Consider the following 9,792-nt stretch of genomic DNA (forward strand, 5'->3'; position numbering starts at 1 on the left):
GGCTTCTCTATCAGATTTTTTAAGAGAATCAGAGTAGCTTTTCGTATAGGGCTAATTTTTCCCCACTACCAAGGCAATATGCTTTTGAGTACTTTAACCAATGCCCTGAAAATTATGAGGTTTTCTACTCTGATTGGCAGGAGTAGGAACTTGTCCTGGCTCTTTGTGTGCTCTGGGGATTATTCCTTCTGCTATCTATTTTCAGGTGGTTCTTTCCCTAGATTTGGTACTTTTCTTACACTATGTGCTGATCAGTATTCAGCCTAAGATTTGGGAGCGATCTTCTCAAGAGTTCTCCATCTGTCTGCTATCCTCTGCTCTCCAGTACTCTTCCCTATAAACTCTTGTCACCTTGGTCTCTGAATATCCAACATGTCTCAACTCAGAGAGAACACTAGACTTTGCCTGAATTCTCCTCCTTACAGTGTGGCTTGAAAACTCTCCAGTAATTAGTTGGGACAATTTGTGAGTTGGGTCTGATGGGGTCCGTTTCTTTTAGGGATCACTGTCTTGTACTGCCTGATGTCCGATATCTGAAAAAAGATGTTTCATTTATTGCACCCAGATTTTTAGTTGTTTCAGGTAGGAAGATAAATCTGTTGCTTCACCTTGGTTGCAAGCAAAAGATTCTATCAGGAAGCTTAAATTTAAAAGTATATGTGAAAAATGCGGGATGCAAGCAGACAATAAACAATACCCATTTATTTCTCCTTGTGCTATAATTTGTGATCTTAAGCTGAGGTCTCCCTCATTTATTCTAGACATTTTTGCCTCTTTGCATGAAATAATGTTTGAATATCACAACTGTGTGTGAATTCCCCATGCTTAGCAATTGGGTCTCATATCAATGATGGATTTGCCTGAAAGATTTATAGTGAAGTATAGGTCTGATTTCAGCTTATAAATGACTTTTTTGGGGAGGGTACAACTACACTCTGGGCTGTCATTTATTGATTTATTAGTAGTTACTCTCAATTTATGATCATCAGCCCAAGTTTTATCTTTATTCAGTACATGGTTAATGTAGTGATGGATCCAGAAAATGAACCATGTGCTAAATTCTGCTTTCTCTAGGTATCCAAGCCTAGAGAAAATCCAACCAACCTATGCAGGCAGAGATAAATGTCACCTAGTGGCTACTGCAGAAATTGTGGGCATAGATCTAATGTGTATTAAGTTCTACTACAATAAGTTCCAGACTAAAGTACCTAGATGAGAAAGGTCCTTAACTGCAGAAATGGTAACCCCTAACCTCTTTTTTATATATTAAAAAAACTCAACAGAAAATTTACATTTCTCAAAAATCAATCTACTGTTGTTCTTTTTGGGGGCTGAAATGATAAAATACAAAAGTAACGACTACTACTTAATAAGCAAATATTATATTCAAATCATCATTTCTAAGCCTCAAAAACAACTATGCAAGAAAAGCACAAGTGAGAAAACAGAGGAATGTTTTCAACACAACCTTGTCACATTCTGTTTGTCTGCTGGTTGTGAGCTGGTAAGAAAGTCTATTTGGCAGTTACAATTTTGTCTGCCTGATAAGATTATGAGAATGAATGAATGATTACCACACTAGCCTAGTTTGTCATCATGATATAGTAAAATGAATATGGTCTTTGGAATCAGACAGATCTGGATTCAAATCTCAGCTCACCAATCAGTTTTGTGATCCTGGGGACACTACTTAATTTATCTAAATGAGCCTCAGCTTCTGTACTATTAATAAGTAGTAAGTAAAAATAAGAGCCAGCATTATTTAAGCACCTACTATGTGTCAGCCATCATAGGAAGGTGAGGTAAGGATCATCACTATGCCCATTTACAGGTGAGAAAAGAGGCCAGGAGAGGTCTTCACCCTAAATCACATGGATAATAAATGGAGAACCAGGATTTGAACTCTGATTCACAATAGTAACATGCAAACATAAGGCAAAGTTACACATACCTTAAAAAGTAGTTAAATGTCATGACATGTATTCCTGATACATAGTGGGCCTTCAGTAAATGGCATACCCCCTTCCCTTAATGTAATTTCTTAAAACAAGGAATCCATAGGACGAGATCAAATAATTAAAAAAAAATATTTCTTGGTGGTGGGAATACTTGAGGTCCAAGGGCAAATTCACATACAGAAAATGAAGGAAACTTTTAGAATATCTTAGGAATAATAATAATTTACTTTATGTGGGCCCCACACCTGGGTTTACGTGGATATTCTCAAATAATCTTTGCAGGAACCACATGAGGCTATTACCATTATCATTTCCCTTGCAAATTGTAGAGGATATGTTGACTCTTCAAGTTCACCTACTGTAAGGACTGGGGAGCAGAGGCAGTCTTTTGAGGCCAGAGAGTCCAAGCCCAGAGATCCAGTTATAACCATTAAACCATACTGTCTCATCATGGCCCTTACATACTGTTTTGAACCAGCATTTTTTGCATTTCTATGGAAACCAGCTATGGACTTCCTGCTAGGACTGTCATTGTCATCCAAGAAGATTCTACCCCACTCATGGATGCAGCATCCCATTTATAAAGTTAACATCATGAGTTCAAGGCAGACTATACAAATATTTCTACTGCACTTTTCATTGTGTGATTACCCTCCTGCCCCAGCCTGATTTCAAATCCCTGTTCATGAAAACGAATTTGGAGCCAAGGAAGGTTGAATGCACAAAATCCTGAAAATCGTACAAGAAATCTCTTTTCCTCCCAGGTTTACAGCAATTAAATTCTTGATAATGAATTGCTCATCAGTTCTGCAGGCAATGGAAGTGATTGCCTCTGCAGGTAGCAATCATTTTGTGCAATTGCCACAATTATCAATCCCCTTCAGGATGATTGGAATTTAGCAATAGGGACCAGGAAGAGTGGAAGGGTTTTTCAAGATATGGACTAATATTAGAAACCTGCCAATGAGAAATTATGTTTTTCCTCTGATGAAGCTCTCTTAGAAAGTGAGCAATGGTTAGAAAATGATTAGTGTTTCTCAATCTCTTCCCTTATAGAGTTTAATGCACTGTGTACACCCAAAAGACTTGATGATTTTTAAAATCTATCATGGATTTTTATCTTTCCTCTTCACTATTCTTACCAATTATTATGCTGACACACATTCATTTCTGACATAAGTCTTAAATTCTAGGTAATTCTGAATGCTGGTGATGGTATTGGAAGTACACACTACAGAAAAATAATTTGGTAGCATGCATAGAAAGCCTTAAAATATTTATACTCTTTGTCCTTTTCATTTCTTTTCTGGAAATTTGTCCTAAGGAAAGCAGAGAACTAGGAGAAGATTTAAACACCCGGTGTTGCTTCTAATAGAAAAATATTAGAAAACATTTCAAAGTTCAATAATAGAATAGTTCAATAAATTATGTGGTTCATTAAATGATGTTGTATTATGCAGCCATTAAAAGTCATGTTTTTGAAAAGTAATTAATGACACATGGAAAATGTTCATTATAGAGTGTCAAGTGGAAAAAAATAAACACAATCAAAGTTGAATAATAGTAGGGGTAGTGTAATTTATTAAGCATCCATTACATAACCCTGTGAGGTCGGTATTTTTATTGCCATATTACAGAGAAGGAAAAAAAAGGTTGAGAGAGTAGGAGAGACAGAAACAGAGACAAAGGGGTAGGGGGAAGATAGAATTAAAAAGCATAAGATGGAAGGATAAAAAATTTACCCTGGAGGAGTGGGAACTAAAAGCAATTGTCTTTTTTTAGTTATGCATGGTGGTAATTTCTACCATAAGCATGCATTAATTAATTATATTTGCAATCAGATAAGAATAAATATTATTAAAGTATTCTGGGCACCTAAGAAACAAACAGCTTTGGAAAGGACTTTTTCTTGAGCCAGGCTACCTGAACCAGGAAGCACACCTTATTTTAAGCCTTCAAACACTCGGACTTGAACACAGTCTTATTGGCTGCTCTGGCCCCTGGTTAGGGGTGATTCAGACACAGGAATATGCTCAGCCTGGCCCAGCGCTGGCAGTCTCCCTCTAGCTGTCTCCTCTCATTATGTATGATTCCCTGGCCCAGAGAGAAACATCTGGGAAACTCACCCACAGTCAGGTTTTTGGCACTAATAGTGGGGTTTCTCAAACCATCCGGTTCTGGTCCTGGCATCCTTGGCATGGGGATCACCTGGGTCTTTCAGACTTCCTGAGCCAGGGTGAGGCTGGGGGTTCTGCGTCTTCAGCTAGAACTTCAGGTGATTCTTATGTACCCTACTATTAGAGAACTAGTGCCCCAGAGGAATCTACTGCTAAAAGGAGAAGAATAAAGAGGGATAGGTTTTACTTAGTTGGAGGTTCTACAGGGAAAACATCTGGGGGCAGAAAATCCTTTTAGTCACATTAAGTTAGCAATATCCTACGAGGATCCTAGCTCTGTTCCTTTCCACGTGGGTGACCTTGACCTTCGGAAAGTTACTTCGCCTCTCTGAGCCTCATTGTTTTCATCTCTGACATGGGAATCGTCATCATCATCATCATCATCAATCATCATCATCATCAATCATCATCATCATCAATCATCATCATCATCATGAGAATAAATGTTATTATTATGGCTGGATCTACCTTACGTAACAGCAGAGAGTAATCCTTGCCTGAAATTTAAATGTGTAATGATTTCTCTGCCAGATCTTTAAAATGGCCAGCAAGGCCTAAGATCCACTCTCCACCCTCACAAGCTCTCTGACTCTAACGTGCTCTTTCTTTTTGTTTAATCAAGCCAAGCATACTCCCACCATAAGATTTTCCTATTGGCTCTTCCCTCTGCCTGGCTCTCCATATACCTAATACCATGGACTCTTTTGCTCAAAGTTACCTTTTCCATGAGACCATCCTATTTAAAATTTCAACTCATTCCTCCTCATCACACTCCCTATCTCTCTACTCTTGCTTTCCTTTTTATCCTGCACTGTACTTGTCACCACCAATCTCACTGTATAATTGTCCTTTTCAATATCCTTATTGTTTTTTTGCACCTCTCCTCCCCCTACAAACTGTGAAATATAAACCACCCCAAATTAGGGATCTTTGGGATTTCATTGTTGTTATTCAAGAACTTCCCCCAAACACTTGAACAGTGCCTGGTACATAGTGCGCAGTAGGTAGGTATTAAGTGAGTGCATGAGTAAATGAAAAAAAAAAAAAAAAAAACTTCATGAATTTCTATTCTTTCCCTCACCAGGGGGATTGATAGTTACTTAAGGCACAAGGGCTTTAATGACCTAATATCTCCTTATTTGCCTCTTGTTCTATCTGAGTGTTAGCAGAGTCTTTGGAGGTCCAGGCTAAGCTACCATGTTCTTCTTGCCAAAAGCCTTTGTGTCTCTGAGAGCGACTTGGATCCACACCCAGATGACTTGGACTACTCAACAGCTGGCTAGTGGGCCAGGGTCTGGAGATGTTGTTTGTCATGAATGTCATTAAACGGAAACGACAAGTGTCTCTGGGAATGATGGACAACATGCCTCCCCCCACTGAACAGGCATAGAGGACAAGGCTTTCTACAATGGTTGGAGACTTTGGCGTGCTCTGTGACAACAAGCCTGCACTATCACCGTGATTTCACCGGAGAAGAATGAATCAAATAAAATTCCCCAAGTTTCTCAAACCAGTTCTGACGCTCTGACTTCTCTGGGTTCCTCTCCAGACCCTCAGAAAACAGGATTACTGGTTAAAAAATCAAAATGTGTTCACTGAGATGATACTGTAGACTGGAGAGCCCTGCACATTTTAGCGGTGGGTGGTGTTACTGTCATTATAATTATTGTCATTGTTAGCATTTATCTACCCTCCACAGTACACATGAAGACTCTTGGTAACTGGTATTGCTTCCTTGCTCTAAAAGCTTTCAAATTTGCCCCGAATTGGACTGAGCAATGTAATTAGCCCAGAGCAGCCACTCATTGTTATCCTGATAAAAGCAGTCCTGGCCAGCTTGCTTTTTCCCGTTACCCAAGGCCTCCAAGGAGGTGATCAATAAGGATATATAAAGCACCCAGAAGGGCACTGTTCCCCAGAGAGGGGACTGGGAGACAGAGCCACAAAGAGCTTTTCAGTGCTGCTTGGACTCCCTTATGCCAGGCCCACTTGACTTTAATGATTGTTTTTGTCATTCTGCACAGCAAGGTGCAATTTATCTCCCCTGAGATTTCAGAACAGGCTGCTCTTCTCTTGTGCTTGGGTCTTTTTCGGATAACCATGCTGGGGTTCTTTACCAGGCACTCTCAGTGACACAAACCAGAAGGCGGAAAGAGGAAAAAAGGGGCAGCTCACACAAACTCCATCTACCTGCCTTTCTCTAATTCCTAGCGCATGGATGGAGAACAGATCAAGAAGCCTGGGGAATCAGACTGACCTTATCTGGTTATCCGAGATGTTATCTAAAATGACAGGGCAGTAAGATGATCGTTTCCAGTCTTGGTTTTGCTACTTTCATTCTATGAGCTCTGGGAGATTTATTGAAACTTTCTGTGACTCAGTTTTTTCATCTGTAAGATAAGAATAATATCTCTTGTAGAGCTGGCAGGAAAACTAGAGGTAAATCACCTAATGATCATGGCACATAGTAGGTACAGAATGCATTGTTATTATTTGGAGAAATGCCTGTTAGGTCTCCCGAGGGCTAGTGGCCCATATGTGGTGAGTTTCATCAGACCACCACCAAAGTCCTTGGTTGTCAGTCCCACTGTGTTACCGGTTATTTTTCCCCCTTAGGCAAAGATCTCCGATGATGGCGATGATTTCCATAATCTTGTCACCTTAATTGCTGCTGTCACTGTAGATACTGAAATTAATTTTGATTTCTTTTTGTTTCTGCTTAGCACTTGGAATGTGACTAATGGGATTATTTTTGGATTTGGCTTGGAGCACTGTTCCCAACAGCTTGAAGAGCAACGTTGGCCTGAGTTTTCCATATGGGGCCACTTTCTGCTCAGGGACTGCAGGGGCGTTGGAAATCTCAGGGAAGGCAATCAGTTAGTTGTGGTCATTTTCAGCCAAATGGCACATACATGCATGCTTTTAGGTTGTCAAGTCCATTTGTACATCTCAATGAAGTCTTCCATGTTGGTCTTACCACAGTTTGGGTACTGGAAGGAAGGAAGGAAGGAAAATAGAATTTGTTGAGTGCTGAGGCATAACATTGCTATATATCAATTATATGACTCCTCATAAAACTCCAGGAGTGAGAGGGAGGCTACATGACGTATGCATGGCCCCACAAATGCTCCCTCTCTGGGTTGTAGTCTTGAGTGAAACAGTGGACTACCTGTGAACAAACCTGTTGAAGCTTCCAGAAAAGACCGGTGTAGTGTTCTAAAGCTTCTAGGAGGTTCATTTTCTGAGCTTAGGTTTTCAACTTTCTTAGTGATTCTTGGAGCTACCCTACTTTCTTCCTGTAAGTTCCCTTTCTCCCTCAGTTAGAGTCAGTTTCTGTAATCTATGACCAAAGAACCCTAATTGGTACACCCTCCTATGTCCTGTAGAATTTTTAGGATACCAGTAGTTACATATTCTTCTGTGTGTGTGTGTGTGTGCGTGTGTGTGTGTATCTGTTTGCATGACTGCTTTCCTGCCATGTATCACTCCTTTGACGTAGGACTTGAAACTCTGAAGGTAACACGTGTGACACTGAGCCCAGGGCCAGGCATGGAGCTCTGCTCAGTCACTGTTCTTGGCATGTGTCCATACACGGATGGATGTACAGACCATGTATGGGTATACGAGGTCTCAGAGTCATCAGATGTGCTGACTGAGAGCAGGCTTACTGCATTTTCTCAGAATAAACTTTAGTGGGCTTGGACTCATATGTTCAAAGTGCCCTGGGCCAAAATCAGAGTTTATTCTTCCTGATGTGCAGAGGACAAACAGTGCAGTCACTGTGACCTCTAAGATTCTGCTCTTTTCAAAAATAACATGGATTTTTTTTCCTGATTATAAAAGCAATTCAAACATATTGTAGAGAATTTATATCATTCAAAGAGGCAGCCAGGAGAAAATAAGACTCACCCATGGCCTCAGCAGCTAGAGATAAATGCTGGCATTTCAAGTACTTTCTACTGATCTTTCCCCACCATGTATCACTACTTGTCGATGTATTTACACACTATTTTTGTTACACGCTTTCTCCTGTTCCAGCTTGAATACTGCCCATTTTTTTCTTTACATATGATGTTTAGAGTGTGTATGATACTCCGTCTTATAGAGAAACTAAAATGGAGTTAATCAGTCCTCTCACTTGCCGTAACTATGTCATCCTGTTTTTGGTGCATGGTTATAAACAACATTGAATTGGATTGAGAACAGGGCTAATAAACAGCACTCTTCTTGTTCCCACCCAATTCCTAACCCAGTTGAGGGTTAGACACACAGGGAGTTGGGGCAGGTGGGGATCCAGCTGTTACCTTGGCTACTGATGGTTGCTAATTTGGAAGATGTGGCTTAGGTGGGGCAACAAAGAACTCCCTGACACCACACTCAAGAATATTTTTTCCAGCTTTATTGAGATATCATTGACCAAAAACATTGTGTAAGTTTAAGGTGTTCCACACAATCCTTTGATACATGTATGTATTGCAGAATGATTGCAGTAAGGTTAGTTCACACATCCGCTGCCTCACCTCGTTACCATTTCTGTGTGTGCTGTGAGACCTCTTAAGATCTATTCTCTTAGCAACTTTCAAATATATAGTGCAGTGTTGCTAACTAGAGTCACCACGCTGAACATTAGATCCTCAGCACTTACACAGCGTATAACTGGAAGTTTGTGCCCTTTGGCAGACATCCTCCCACTTCCGCCCTCCGCCCCTCCCCCCACAGGTCCTAGCAAACACCAATCTGTTCTCTGTTTCTAGGAGTTCAGTATTTTTAGATTCTGTACATTAAGTGGGATCATTTGGTAATTGTCTGCCTCTGTCTGACTTATTTCACTGAGCATAATGCCCTCAAGGTCAGTCCCTGTTGTTGCAAACGGCAGGATTTCCTTCTTTTTTATGGCTGAATAATATTTCATTATATCCATCTATCTGTGTCTTCCTCTCTGCCTATCTCTCTCTCTCTCTCTTGAATTTGACAGGCTTGCTCACTTAGACACAGACCATTCCTGCAAACCTCAGGCCTTCTCTTGGGCAGGCTTCTTACCAAAGGTCAGAAGAAACCAGAAGGCACGGTCTCTGCAGGGAGGCAAGTCCCATCTGAACAGAGTAGGGAAGAGAAGGCAGGACTGCTCAGACTCAGTGTCTTCTCCAGACAGGTCTCTCCCCTGTCCCTGGAGAGTGACCAAGGAGTAAAACTCTACTAGATATCTTTCACCTGGCTGACTATGTTGGACATCCCAGAACACAAATCCATGAGTATTTGCTGAAAGTAGTTTTCACAGGGTCAGGGATGCTGACTATTTTTAAGACGTTAAAACTGATTTCCAACTCATTTACTGCGAAGTTCATTCTACTTTACCTAGCCACCACCAGTAGAAACAGTTGACGAGGTCACTGAATCGAGTTCACCATCAAGTAGTGTTGCTATAAAACTTTTCTTCTCTTTTTTGATAGGAAAACAGCAGCTTATTTTTTCCCCTCATTTTTGTTTATCTAAATAGTAACCAAACATAATTTTTCATCAGTTTGTCATTTGAGCTTCTTTTGCTCTGAATTGTTCATACATCTCCTTTGACCATGTTTCTACTGAATTTTCATATTTTTATGGATTCATAACCTAAGCATACCAAATTTATCTGATCTATTTTTAATTTGTTGTTT

This window comes from Ursus americanus, chromosome 2 (genome assembly GCF_024610735.1).
Source record: "Ursus americanus isolate L20-20 chromosome 2, mUrsAme1.1.p, whole genome shotgun sequence".
In the NCBI taxonomy this organism is placed as follows: Eukaryota; Metazoa; Chordata; class Mammalia; order Carnivora; family Ursidae; genus Ursus; species Ursus americanus.